This window comes from Triticum urartu, chromosome 6 (assembly GCF_003073215.2).
Source record: "Triticum urartu cultivar G1812 chromosome 6, Tu2.1, whole genome shotgun sequence".
Taxonomy (NCBI): domain Eukaryota; kingdom Viridiplantae; phylum Streptophyta; class Magnoliopsida; order Poales; family Poaceae; genus Triticum; species Triticum urartu.
The window spans coordinates 571,905,693-571,920,949 of NC_053027.1; the positions used below are offsets into that span (position 1 = coordinate 571,905,693).

The following is a 15,257-nucleotide window of genomic DNA, read 5'->3' on the forward strand; positions in this document are numbered from 1 at the left end:
CACTTTGATGACGGCTCGCAGCTTCGCCATCTCCATCTTGCACCATCCAACGACGATCTCGATGATTTCCTCGGTGTCGCAACTTTGGCACCTCCATAACCATCAATGATCACCAACGCCTTCCCGACGACAACCATGTCGCCCTCCTCCAGATAGTTCCGTCGAACAACGATCACCGTCACCACGTTAGCGACAGCGTCCTCGCCTGACCCTCGACGTCGTTGCACCAACGACTTTATCGAGGAACTATCGCCTGACCCTCGCCCTCCTCCAGATAGTTCCCTGCCAAACCCCCTTTGAATCCCTCTCAACCGAACACAGCCTTAGATAGATGTGGGTTATGCTAATCTGACTGGTAAGTTATGGTATTGTAGCTACTGCACATGTCCCTCGATTTCCCAGTTCCATGTGTCAGGATGCTGGGTGTTACTATATTGCCTTCCAGTTTATCCTAAAGTATTTTAGCCTAAATTTCTTGTCATTTAGATAGATGTGGGTTATGCTAATCTGACTGGTGGGTTATGCTAATCTGACTGGTAAGTATGGTATTGTAGCTACTGTACATGTCCCTCAATTTCCCAGTTCCATGTGTCAGGATGCTAATATGGGTGTTACTATATTGCCTTCCATTTTGTAATATGTTATGTTTGCAATTTCTCAGGGCCGCCGCCGCCGTCGTCCGTAGCAACGCATAGGCCGCTTGCCCAGCTCCCTCATTCCGAGCACGACACCGGACGTCGGAGCTTGTCGGGAGGCACGGAAGGACGAACAGAGTTCTACCGGTGATCTGTGTTGTCGCTGACGGTGTCATAGGATCTGCGGTGCACGTGGACAAGGCAATGGGGCTGCCAACCTACCTCCTCTTCACCACAGCGCATGTGGATTCTTGGGCTACCTCAACTTGGATCAGCTTTTTCAAGAGGGAATGCTTGCCATTCAGAGGTAAATGGTGCTCTTCAATTTTGTTGTTGTTTGATTTGCTTGCAGTTTCTACAAATGATCTGAGGCTTGGCTTTGGGTAGTACATCATCTGCTCCAGTGTCTAATTGCACGCATAACAATCACTTGATTTATGCGCTTCAACCTTCAAATAGTTTGTAATTTATAGAATTCACTACGGCACTTGTTCATTCATGTATATGTGGCTGGATCTGATGGAGAAGATAAAGACAACTAATACGCTGAAAATGATTTTACATCCTGGTTCGAAAAGTAAAAGGGAAATCTTCGAGTAAATGTATGTTCTACTGCAAAGGAACTTCCCGAGGGATCCCATTGAAATTGAAAGTATGTTTCTTTTTTTATTCCCATGCATACTAAATGTGCATCTTGGCCTGGCTCTTGGCACACGCACAATCCATCAGATGAACAGAGCACTCTTGGAGTACTCCTGTATTTCCTAGAGCAATATTACTTACATTTAGTTTCGTGTCATCATGGAAATTCAGACGGGCGTTTCGCAGAGTGTTCAGAATAATACTTTGCAAGGGACAGCAGCGCGATGTCAAGCAGCAGCAGCAGCAGGTTCTGCAGCTTCGACGACCCTGGTGAGTTCACGGTCGTGCTCAACTCCCGCCAGCAAGGCGCGAAGGAGTTTCCCCTTGAACCCCATGACCTGATTCTCAGGTTCGTAATTTAGCCTATTTTTGGCTGTTGATCACTCCTTTGTTTCTTTGTACATGTTTTGATTAATGGTGCTTTGGAACAGTTCAACATGTAGTTTTTGATGGGATTTAGTAATTTTGGGCTGTTGAGATGGAACAGTTCAACACGGTCGTAATTTTGGGCTGTTGAGGTGGGATTTAGTACAAATCTGGGAAGCTGAAGCTTAAGAAGTTACAGAATGAGTTTGCCTCGATTTTCACTCTATATATTGATTTTATTGACTACAAATATTTGTATTTTCCATCGTCAAAACAGGCTGCACTATTCCTAAATTTTATGACTAATGGAGGTGTATGGTGCAATCTAAGCTGGAGTACAACTTGTATGCTTATTTATATCCCTCCTGTTGCTAATACGCAGGAAGATATTTATCATATATTTTTGTTGCCTCATGAAAAAATGAACCTAATGTTCTTCCCTGATATACTATTAGTCACGGTGTTGGCTATTGTTATTTGGAGTATAGATTGAAATGCTTCAGATATTGTGCCTTATGAAAGAACACACTTATGTTATGAAATCAAACTTTCCAGTTTCTAAAAAGATTAAGTGTCTGTTGGCTGCTAATAATTTTGTTTATAAATAAATTATATTGTTGTTTATTATATATGCAGGTTGATTTGAACAATGTATAAGGTCGCCACTGCTGGTCGAGTTGGATACCCATTTGTGGTCCTTTTTTCCTTGTTCTTGTTGTACAGATGACAGTTCATGGATTTCTGATATGATTGCTTTAGTGATGATTTTTGCAGAACCACATGCCGATGGTGCACTTGCCTTTGGAATTAAAGATCAGCTTACTACACTAACCAGATATCATATATAAATACTCTACTCTACACCAGTATGAAGGGGTGAGCTAATTCTGTTGTCACTGTGTTTCACACTTTTCTGTCATAGTTTGCGTCTAATTTCCCTACAGATTTCAGGGCTAGCAAATATGTTAAAGATAGATACAGAGAAAGGAGATTAGGGGGGTGGATTCCGATAATGATGCGAAAAAAATGCCTTTGGGTCGAACACATACTCTTGAAAGAAAGGAAGAAGCTTCTTGGTAATGGAGGTGGTTCTCTTATATTTGGTAGGAGTCAGAAAAAATCCAGCATGGAAAAACACCACATTCAACATGGTGTAATTATGATGATCTAAACGAGTATTCCTGGTCTGTTTACAACCTTATTTTATGGTCACATACTAACACACCTTTTCAAATTTTCTCTAATAGATCCTACTCTGTTTTAGGACTTCTGATTGTTTCTCACTGCCATGACCAATGCGGGATGATGGTGGCTTCTTCAAATATGTGCAAGATATGTCCTCTTTAGCATCACTGGATTTTTGAAAACGTTATATCTGAATTTAGAGTGCACTTCTGCAAAAAAGATTTTGTCCTGATTACTATTTCGATTTTATTTCTGCAGGCACTGTGAAATGATCAAATGCCGCTAATCATTTTGGAGGTTTGTTGTAGGGTGCTCTACCAGGTATTTTGTTCAGATATGCTCTTTCTCTGCCTGCCATTTTAGCCATCAGTTGAGAATTATATTCAGATTAGCAAACAAGTTTCTTGATACTTATAAGGCGAACATACTTATAAGGTGAACATACAAACAAATAAAATCTTGATGACTTGTGAGCTTTGCCTATTAACTTAAAATTAACGCTGACAAGTTTCTTGTTCTGTACCATGGTAAGTCATGAGTCTGCTGTCTTGATACAAGGAAATAAGGAAATATTAGTTTTCTGCTTATTCGTTCATATCTTATTACTGAAAGGATTGCCAGTGTATTAGTAATTCAAGTTTCACCTGTCGCAGTGTAGTCTGCAATATTTGTAATTAGCAAGATGAACTCCTATCAACTACTCCCAAGGTTTTCTGAAACTGTACGAACATTTGCTAACAGAAACTTAAGTTAGCAAGTTAGCATAGCTGCTTAGCTACCAAGTTGCTCTGCAGTTAATAACTTAATATACACCTATGTTAAATACATATACTTGTTGAAAGGTTTTTGTGTACTGCTCCTTGTCCTTTATGTGACATTTACTTTCGTAGTCAGTCATAAATGGATCCAGGTAGATGTATGGATATCTATATGGTGGATGATCCGTGTCATTCTTTTACAGGTAATAATATGCACCCACACAATTCAAGTTCATATTCTGGAAGGACATTGACCAACGAACCTTGTAGTAATGTTACAGGTCATAAAATTGTGTATTCCTACTAACCATCATTGCATGTGTGCAGTGGTTAGAGATTTTGTAGTGGATAATCAATTATCTTTATCTGCTTCTAACTCAAGGAATCATACTGCAACATTTCATCCAGTGCAGGCAAACTCGAATGATAGTTAGTGAACTTGGTTAGTAATATTTTTTGTTTTCTTACCTTGCATTTGTGATACGTCACTGAACATGTTTATTAGTTTGTCACGTCACTCCTGCTTGACATGCCAATTCACAAAGGGCAGCCCGCTGCACATCGCTCTCGCTTGCGCAGGGTCCGGGGAACGGTCCGACCACTTGACATGCCAATTCACAAAAATGAAAGAAATCCAGATGACCTGTGAACCTCCTTGTTGACATAAAATTAATGTTGTTTTATGTCTAAGCCTCATCTATTATATACATGTACAATTACGGTGGTGGATTTCAATTCCTGTAACTTAGTTTTCTTACGAGATGTAACTCATCTACTAATATATAGTAGTATGTACAAAGTTTCTTAATCAAGCCAGCCTAATGGACCACACCATACTTAGCAAAGCTAATAGACGGCCCATGCCCAGTACGATTTTTTCAACTGCTGTATAATGGTATTATGATTTTGTGCTCTTTTTCAGAAAATCTGGGTGATGAAGCTGACTCAATAGATCCAAATTTTGGCCGCTAAAGCTGGTAGTGCATCCTTGTCTATGGTGTGGACGGAGGGAGAAAGGAGGCAGTTAGCTACAGTCTGAATGTAAAATAAAATCGTCTGAATTAAAATAAAATCTGATAAAACAAAACAAAGGAGGTCATTAACTAGAGAATTAGGCTGGACTAGATATACATATTATACTGTATTTTCCCACTAAAAACATCCAGCGGGGAGGCTGATGCAACACTATCACGAATTGTTCCAGCTCTTCCTGAATCGATATGGTTTGTCGATGTTGGGATCCTCGACGGTGATTAGCAACTGAATCGTGGTAATCATCGACACTTCTCTCCCACAGCCAACTCCCTTTGATCTGGCCCATCATTTTATATTGCTCCTCTTCCTTTTTGTTTGGATAAAGTTAGTCTTTCATATCTTTTTTACCTGTTTCATATGTCCTTGCACTAATTTTGATCAGTGTGCTATTAGATTTCTACAGCTAGAACAAAGTGTATGTGTATTCTGAATCCGGGTGCGTTGACGTTCTGTTGCTTGAAGTGATGTTTTCTTGGTGACGATGTAGGATGGAAGTACACTTTACTTCAAAGGATTGCACACATATGAAGCGGTTATTGATGAAGTCATGGAAAAGGGACTTGCCAATGCTACACAGTCATGAAATCTTTGTCTGTTTCACTCTTCTTCCATACATGATATACAAGGTTCTTGGGATGCTCAGTACTGTTGCTAGGAGGTACGAAATGGTTTGATCTGTCAAGCATGGATGTAAGTTCACTTATATGATTCCCCAATTGTTAGATCTATAGTATCACTAGCTGAATCTTCTGTTCGTTTTCAGTGCTGAAGCACAAAATACAAGGGGGTGCATGAGGAGGCGAGAGCTGACGGCAACCATTGGAGGAGGTCTGGTCGGTCGAAGAGTAAGGCGTGGGCAACTCCGGAGAGATTTGGCTTGAGCAAATGTTGATGCTGCTGCAATGAGAAGACCCTTTCTGTGAGCCCTATCCCTCTCATTTAGCGTCTCGATTTTGGTTTCTTCTGCTCCCTGTTTCTCTGTTCATTTGTGGTGATGGAAACCATCCATACTTCCATAGGCAGAAGTTTGCACTTACCAAATAGGTAATATTTCCAGTTCTGAGTACCTATTTCTTAGAAGGATGCATCTATTATGTCATCAGTGTGCTGATAGAACCGAGTCACCGGAAATATTGCAGTATAGCTTGTTGGAGTAAAACATGTACTTTTGATTTTATTTATCAAAAATCCTGGTTCATTGCATGGTTTTGTTATCATAACTCTATTTCATCAAGTTTTATTCTGAAAGTGATATGAGATTTTAGCCAAGCTGTTTTTAAATTTGTGAGCAGGCATGTAATTCAGGCAATAGCTGAGCTCCCAGCCTCCTTAGACTGGCATGGGCACATCAATAAGGGCATGGAGCCCATCAAAGAGGAGGTCGGAGCGGCGTTGGACCTGGATCAACTCATCTAAATCAAGCGGCCGGCTCCGGCTGGGAGTCGCCAACGCTCCACCCGGACGGCGTCGGCTGGGAGCTGCGACAGCTCCACATGCAATGGCTGGCCGGGGACCAGACCTCGACAGGAACGTGTTGCCCTTTGAGCCGGTGCAGAGCGAAAAGTTCGTAGCATCGTTATAGTTTTTTTGCACAAAGATAGACCCTGTAGTACTACTGATCAGGTGAAACACATCGATGTGGCACTGGTACTGAACTGAAGCAACGATTTGTTCAACAAAATATGATCCAAATAGAAAATGAGTGCACATGTTAGTTTCTATAACAAGGAATCATTGCCGGTTTTGTGCCATTCATGTGTTTTTTTTCCTATATATAGGATTGCTCTTTCGTTTGGTTTGTCAAGATTTGAAATGGTTGTGGTGGTTAATATCTCTGTAGGTGTTCTTTGACCTCGAGAATGGCAACCAGGAGCTCAAGAGCGACGCCAAGGACCTCTACATCAACCTCGGGCAAGTAACGACATGTTTGAAGTGGAAATGTATCCATGACTGTTAGTTGTTGTTGTCAACGATTTTTTTGGAGAAGAATTAATAGTATGATAGTGAAGTAATCTAGTTCAATTTCCTTTTTCATTGCAACCACTTAATTTCAATCGGGTCAAAATAAAAAATCAAAGACAATTTTTTCAGCCATAAGTAGAACACCAAAGCTAATTGATACACCATTTTGAAAATTGATACACTGTTGCAGGGAGAGCAACACACGCAGCGGTGGTCAAGGGCTTAGTGCCTGTTGACCTCGTATGTGGCCGTTGTTGGTCGGTGAAGGAGGCATGCATGAGGTGGTGCAAGGGCATGCTGGTGACATGCTGGTGACGGAGTCGCGCATCATGAGGCCGGGCGAGTAACGCTCGGGAACTGCCGGGTGCTCAGACTGACGCGGGATGGGGTTGGCGCGGTGACTCAAGGAGGAGGATGTAGTTATGGGGGAGGGAGTGACGACGGAGGGGCTTCTATGGCCCAACGAGACCCTACATCATAATCAAGGAGGACCCTACATCTAAAGGAAACAGAGCATCTATATCATTAGTCTATTACTGGATTTCTAGAAGAAGGAAAAAGGGAGAAATGGTTGTTTCTGCTACTCTACATTTGCTTTAAAATTGGTGTACATATATCAAGAAGAACTTGGTTGCAAAAGTGATCAAACATAACATTCAACACAAACACATTGGTTTTGTAATTAAATGCCTAAGATCTTATAATTTTGAATTAAATTGTTTGATTATACAATCAGTTCACATTATTTGGTGTAGCATGCTGTTTAACATTTTAGAGTTACATCCTTTTTAGTAACGAAATAATGATGAACTCATATTAGTGGATCCATAAAAGTGTATGATATTAGTTTGACGAGGTTATATAGCAAGGCAATTCTTGTTTGACGAGAATAATGAAAAACCAAGCAGCAAAAGAAGATAAATTTGGAAAGAAGAGATAATTTTTCACTCGAGGGTGGGGCTGTAAGGAATCCGTGGCACGAGTAAAAAAAACATCTTGGTCGCCATATAGAAAAACATCTTGGTTGCCTCCTCTCTATCTCGCCCATCTTGTTGCCAGGCATGGAAGAGAGGAGGGAGAGCCGAGGAGCGTGGTGGCCTCTGGCTGTTGCCCGGGAAAAGGTAAAGGTCGTGGCACGACTGCCCGTCGCAATGCCGCTGCTCCTTGCGTGCTTGTTTCCCTCCTTACACCCCCATGTCCAACTCGATCTTCGGCTGCCGCAACGTCGAAGATGACCAAGTCTAGCGCCCGCGCCCGCCGCCCTCTTGTGAATGGCCAACTGATAGCCGAAGATGGGGAAGGTTTCGATAGTATGATAGTATGATGTGTGTTAGCTGATTGTCAAGAAAAAGATGTGAGTTAGTTGAGACGGCATTATTTTTGGTTATTTTAGCTCCGTGAGTAGCATCTTAAATTTTTCCAAAAGCCCGTGGCAACGCACGGGCGTTTTACTAGTTGTTCTAAAAAACTAGTAGTGGTTCCTTAATATTTAGGAGCATTTTTTGTGGAAACATCTTCATCTTGCAAAGTCAAGGTCTCCAAGGACCCTAGCTTGAACTTGAAATTGTGAAGTATGCATGTCCATGAAAAGTCATTCGTGTGTTGTTACTTTGTTGAAGCCATTGATTAGATTCACGAGAGGTGGATCAAAATTTTTTACACCCAACCCTTTGTGAAGTATGCATTAAATATGGCCTATTATTTTATAAAAATGATTTGGTCCAATTTTGCAACAATTATTTGGAAGGTCCTTCACAAAAAACCTCCTTTCGGGCACTCAAAAAATGGAAAATGTTTTTTTCATCCAAAGAAAATGAAAACTTTCTTAGGCAACATTGTTTTCCGTTCAAATATGCACCCTTTTGCACAATATGTGATCATTTGAACAAACTATGCCATGAATGTGGCCATAAGATTGATCATTTGGCTTGAAAGCCATTGATCTCCACACGTGATAGCTCGTTTCTGAGAACACTTTTTTATAATAATTGTCGTATTACAAGTTTGTTATTTTTCCTGGGAACTTGGCCACATATGGTGACACAATGCGAAGGTTTCCCAATTTTTTTTAATTTTTTATGCCCGTTTCAAAATGGGGTCAAAACGGAAGGCTTGACCGTTCCTAGCTAGTGGTTGAATCTTGGAAAACTTTTGATGTTTCTCTAATTAAATAGATACTTATGTACCTAGAAATGTTTTTTTGAAAAAATAAAGAGCAAACTATGAGGCAGTTGCAGTTCAAATTTGACCCGCTTCCAGCTGAATCGGCGGAAATTTGTCTTTTTCACCAGACGTGGATCAAAACTTTTTACACCCAAACATTTGGTCAATTGTGCATTAAACATGGCCTAGTATTATAGAAAAATGATTTGGTCCAATTTTGCAAGAATTATTTGGTAGGCCCTTCACAAAAAAACCTCATTTGGGGCACTCGGAAAATGGAAAATGAATTTTCCGTGCACAGAAAATGAAAACTTCGTTAGGCAACATTGTTTGTCATTCCAAGATGCACCCTTTTGCACAATATGAGATCATTTGAACAAACTATGCCATGAATGTGGCCATAAGATTGATCATTTGGCTTGAAAGCCATGAATCTTCACGCATGACAGCTCATTTCTGAGAACACTTTTTAAAAATAATTTTCGTATTACAAGTTTATTATTTTTCCTAGAAACTTGGTCACATATAATGACATAATGTGAAGGTTTTCCATTCTTCTGATTTTTTTTGAATTTTTCATGCCCGTTTCAAAATGCGGTCAAAATGGCGGGCATGACCGTTCCTAGCTAGTGGTTGAATCTTGAATTTTTTTTGATGTTTCTCTGATTAAATAGATACTTATGTACCTAGAAATGATTTTTGGAAAAAATAAATAGCAAACTATGAGGCAGCTACAGTTCAAATTTGACCCGCTTCCAGCTGAATCGACGGAAATTTGTCTTTTTCACGAGAGGTGGATCAAAATTTTTTACACCCAACCATTTGGTCAATTGTGCATTAAACATGGCCTAGTATTTAGAAAATTGATTTGGTCCAATTTTGCAACAATTATTTGGGAGGTCCTTCACAAAAAAACCTCCTTTCGGGCACTCGAAAAATGGAAAATGGTTTTTTCGTCGAAAGAAAATGAAAACTCCCTTAGGCAACATTGTTTGGAATTCCAACATGCACCCTTGTGCACAATATGAGATCATTTGAACAAACTATGCCATGAATGTGGCCATAAGATTGATCATGTGGCTTGAAAGCCATTGATCTCCACACGTGATAGCTCGTTTCTGAGAACACTTTTTTTATAATAATTGCCATATTACAAGTTTGTTATTTTTCCTGGGAACTTGGCCACATATTATGACACAATGCGAAGGTTTCCCAATTTTTTGATTTTTTTTGAAATTTTTATGACCGTTTGAAAATGCGGTCAAAACGACGGGAATGACCATTCCTAACTAGTGGTTGAATCTTGGAAATTTTTTGGTGTTTCTCTGATAAAATAGATACTTAAGTACCTAGAAATGATTTTTGGAAAAAAATAAATAGCAAACTATGAGGCAGCTACAGTTCAAATTTGACCCGCTTCCAGCTGAATCGGCGGAAATTTATCTTTTTCACGAGAGGTGGATCAAAATTTTTTACACCCAACCATTTGGTCAATTGTGCATTAAACATGGCCTAGTATTTAGAAAATTGATTTGGTCCAATTTTGCAACAATTATTTGGGAGGTCCTTCACAAAAAAACCTCCTTTCGGGCACTCGAAAAATGGAAAATGGTTTTTTCGTCGAAAGAAAATGAAAACTCCCTTAGGCAACATTGTTTGGAATTCCAACATGCACCCTTGTGCACAATATGAGATCATTTGAACAAACTATGCCATGAATGTGGCCATAAGATTGATCATCTGGCTTGAAAGCCATTGATCTCCACACGTGATAGCTCGTTTCTGAGAACACTTTTTTTATAATAATTGCCATATTACAAGTTTGTTATTTTTCCTGGGAACTTGGCCACATATTATGACACAATGCGAAGGTTTCCCAATTTTTTGATTTTTTTTGAAATTTTTATGACCGTTTGAAAATGCGGTCAAAACGACGGGAATGACCATTCCTAACTAGTGGTTGAATCTTGGAAATTTTTTGGTGTTTCTCTGATAAAATAGATACTTAAGTACCTAGAAATGATTTTTGGAAAAAAATAAATAGCAAACTATGAGGCAGCTACAGTTCAAATTTGACCCGCTTCCAGCTGAATCGGCGGAAATTTATCTTTTTCACGAGAGGTGGATCAAAATTTTTTATACCCAACCATTTGGTCAATTGTGCATTAAACATGGCCTAGTATTTTATAAAATTGATTTGGTCCAATTTTGAAACAAATATGTTATTGGTCCTTCACAAAAAAACTCATTTTTGACACTAGATATGGTCTCGGATATGGTCTTTCACAAAAAAACTCATCATAACCAATAAAAATGATATGTTTCAATTTTGCAACAAATATATGGTAGGCCCTTCACAACAAAACTCATTTTGGGCACTCGAAAAATAGAAAATTGATTTTTGTGTGCAATGCAAATGAAGACCACAAAATCATCATTGTTTGAAATCCTAAGATACACATATGTGCACAATATTGGATCATTTAAACATACAACATGAGGCTAATATGTTGAGTGTTTACCCGAAAAAAGAGGATAAAAAATATAGATGAAACAAAAGAGAAAAAGCACAATTACATATGCTAGATTCTGATTGGTGGAACCATCTGTCACATGGATTGATGACATGGCAGACATCCATCCATCCATTGCTAGCAATCCAACCGTCTATCCATCTGAAGAAACCCACCGTCCCACCGCACCAAACCCTCCCTCTCTCTCTCTCCCCGATCTAGATCGACGCCGCCTCCCTCTCTCTCTCCCCGATCCAGATCGACGCTGCCTCCCTCTCTCTCTCCCCGATCCAGATCGACGCCGCCTCCCTCTCTCTCTCGCTTCCCGTCGCCGGCAGCGGCGCCCTCCTTCCCTCGCCCTCTCCTCCTCCCCTCCTCACGGCGCCTCCACCACGCCACGAATCACGGTGACCCACCCCGTCTCTGTGCCCGCCTCGGCAACCACCTCCGCCGCACGTCCGAGTCCCATCCATGTCCGCTCCGGCTCCATCTCTGTCTCCTTTCGTGGGAGGTGACCCGCACCCGGCCCCGCGGCGGGGGAGGGGCGGCGGCGGCCTCGTGTAGATCCCATCGGGATCACGGTGCGGACGCATGCCCCAGACGCCATGACCCGTCTCCCTCCCCTCCTCAAATCAGGAAGGACAGGCCAGGCGCCGGCCATGAACTCGCTCTGCCCGGGACGTCGCTCGACATCAAGGTCACCCCACCCCCTCTTCGATCTGCTCTCTTCCTCCTTTCCCTTCCCTTCCCTAACGCGCACCATTTTCTTCCTCACGCAGGGTTGCAGGCGATTCGATCAGGGCCGGGTCCATGGCGTCCACGGCCGTGGCGGCGCTCGCGGTGACGGACGAGCTAGCCCTGCCGCTCCGCGCGGTGGGGGACCTGGCGGCGGCCGCCGGCGTCTCGCGGGAGGAGGTCGTCGTCATCACGCAGTGCAGCTCGCTCGGTAACACCCCCTCCCAAGCCCCCCCATCTCCCAACCTCAAGCTGATGATGAGGAGGTCAGCTAGTGCCCAGAACCACTAATTCTCAGGCCGAATTCAATCTGTTTGCTTTGTTCGTTAGTTTGTAACTTTGTATGGTCCGAATTTCTACAACTAGTTCAACTATGTTAATTTGCACCCCTGTTTTATTGTTTATGTACCATGTACAATCTCTTTTCAGAGATTCTGTCCACATATCTAACTTTGTTCTGCCTTTCTAGAAACATGTCTGTTTCCGTGGTGTATCTCTATGGCCGGTTCCCTGTTATTTCTATGCCAAAGTCACTTAATGAATTGTTAAATCAAGTAATTCAAACTTTGCATCTGCACACGCACATCAAGTAATTCTTAAAGCGTGCGGGTTTGCTCTTGCGCGCTTATAACTTGAACACTAGCTGAATTTACAGCAAGACTAATTTGTAAAACAAAACCTGGATTAGATCAACAAGTCCTTAGCATATCAAACGTGCCACTTTGGAAATGTCAGCCTGTAGCACATAATATGTTATCTTATTGCTACTGTGTCACTGTATCTTAGTAATTCTGCTGTGTCACTTTATCCCAGTAAAGCAAGATGCTTGTTATACTCATGTTCCTGATGATATTGGTGTTCTGCTACTAGTTGCTGTGTACTCCTAGTGCTATAGTTCCTGTGTAGTAATACGGAAATATTAATGCTCAAATATGATGATGTGGCCTGCAGCGCACCTGCTTCGACGCTGACCAGTCCATCGTCATCGCCTTCGATGACGACGAGGACACCGCAGGCGCCGTCGGCCTCGGCGGCGGCTTCCACCACTACCACATCGTCGTCACCTACCAGGGCGTCAAGGGGTGAATTGATTTGATCGTTAATATGTGGCTGGATGTGATGTTTTGCAGGTTGAAGGCGCTAAGGTGTTGGAGACGTGCATGTACTTGTTGAGCGTTTTATCTACAGAGGGCTATATTGTGATTGGTGTAATATTGTATGGTTATATTGTGATTGGTGGAATGTAATAAACTGAAAAATTAAAACCTGATGTCTGGGACCTAGTGAAGAATCTGACAATGTGTATCCAGTTGACTACAATAATCTGAAATTTGAATGTAACAAAAAAAAAGAAAACCCGAAAATAAAAAATATGTAGGGCTGCACCTCAGAAAGCAAAAAAGGCCGAATTAATGGCCCAAGCCCATGTAGCTAGCGAAAATTAACAAGAAAAAAAATACATTAAAAAGGCTGAATTTTTGGGCTAGGCCCATGTAGAAAATCGAATTGGACCGGGCTGAATCTTGTGCCAGGTCAGATTGCCACGCTGGCTGCCTACGTGGCCTGGGGAGGTTGCTAGTGACCAAAACGCCACAGTAGACGTATTTTGGTCAAAAACGTCTTCGACCATTCCAGAAGAAAGGTCGCTATAGTCAGTTTACGACCGCCAGCTTTTGACCTTCTGTTTTTGGTCACAAAAATGTCGCAAATGGAAATTTGTGACCTTTCAGTGACCAATAGTGGTGGTCACAAGTTGACATATTTCTTGTAGTGCTTCAGATACGCTTCGGAGTATGCCTGCTTCCTCCCCGCACTACTAGGAAAAGGCCTACTAATGGCGCACCTAATTTGGCCATTAATGACGCATTAGTGGTCCGCCATTAGTGCCACGCCATTAGTATATTTTATTAATGGCGCACCACTGGTGCGTCATTAGTATCTGGTATACTAATGGCGCACCTCAGATGCGCCATTAGTATATACAACAGTGCGCCATTAGTATGCCTCCCAGGGGGCCATGTATACCCAGGTGCTTTGGCATACTAATGGCGCACAACAACAACATGCGCCATTAGTAACTTCGGCATACTAATGGCGCACTGTTTAATGATGCACCATTAGTATCCTTTGGCATACTAATGGCGAACTGTGATGTGATGCGCCATTAGTATGAATATTAGTTTTTTTATTTTTTTATTTTCTGTTTTTTGCACAGGTTACAAAATGTATAATTGGACAAAATATAGACAGCACACATCAACAACAGATTCATCGAATACAATAGAAGATTAGTCTCTGAATACAATTCATCATATTAGTCTCCGAATACAATTCATCATATTAGTCTCTGAATTGAAAAGACCGAACAAAGATAGAACATTATATTACAAGTCTCGAGACCGCGAGTAGCGAGTTTGTCTTCACATTACAAGTCGATATCGATCATCTAAACTACCATCACATAGAAGAGAGCTGCGGTCATCACGATGAGCATCATCACGATGAAACTCGTCTTCATCCGGTTCCTCCAGCGCTCCCTCCCCTCTCCCGCTAGATAGCGGGCGTATCTAGATTCGGCCTCGGCCTTAGTGGTGTTCCCTTTGTAACTGTTACCGCTGAATCGGTGAACCTGTCTCCGACACTCCTCCCAGTCGTCGTAGACTCCGGGAACCTTACCCTTGTACACGACATACGACGACATCGCTATGGAGTAGCCAAACGAAATGTTAGTACCAATTCACAGACAATACATAAGCAATATATTAGTATGCAACAGAACGATCAGAAGAGAAAAGCAAGACATTAATAGCATCGATTACATCTAAGTTGAATGACTCTCGAAACCAAAGAGACATACTACAAGTTCATTAAAGTTTAATTACAACATGAGCCAATCGATGTTTCAGAACTAGACACATCATCACTGCTTTCGACTCGACTCAAGGGACTGGAGCGTGGATGAAGCCGCCGTCTATCGTGGGAGTCATGAAATAACGGTCGTTGTCAGCCTGCATTTGTAGCATTGTGTCGATGTCACTGTTGGACGGTTGATTTCTGAGGTAGAACTGCCCCGAGGTACGAAGGACATCTTGATGGATGATTTCCGCAAACTCCGACTGGATGCGAAAGAATTCTTGTCTGATGTCCGCGTCTTGGATTGCCGACACGCTCGCGGCCCAATCTTTGAGTTTACTCGGTAGTAGAAGTTGATGATGGTTCCGTACGATCGCCCGCATGTGATGGATGGCGTAGTAGGCACCCTT

General features: G+C 41.8%; 2 long non-coding RNA genes across 2 annotated transcripts; both read left to right on the top strand.

Moving 5' to 3' along the window:
* Window positions 1–426: 426 nt before the first annotated feature.
* On the top strand, window positions 427–2,513 carry LOC125513133. Its single transcript, XR_007285692.1, has 3 exons — window positions 427–942; window positions 1,449–1,547; window positions 2,403–2,513. It is a non-coding gene; the product is annotated as an uncharacterized LOC125513133 (long non-coding RNA).
* Window positions 2,514–4,662: 2,149 nt separating this feature from the next.
* LOC125513135 lies at window positions 4,663–6,320 on the top strand. The gene is made up of 4 exons (XR_007285693.1): window positions 4,663–4,856; window positions 5,109–5,311; window positions 5,385–5,540; window positions 5,914–6,320. It is a non-coding gene; the product is annotated as an uncharacterized LOC125513135 (long non-coding RNA).
* The last annotated feature ends 8,937 nt before the right edge of the window (window positions 6,321–15,257 follow it).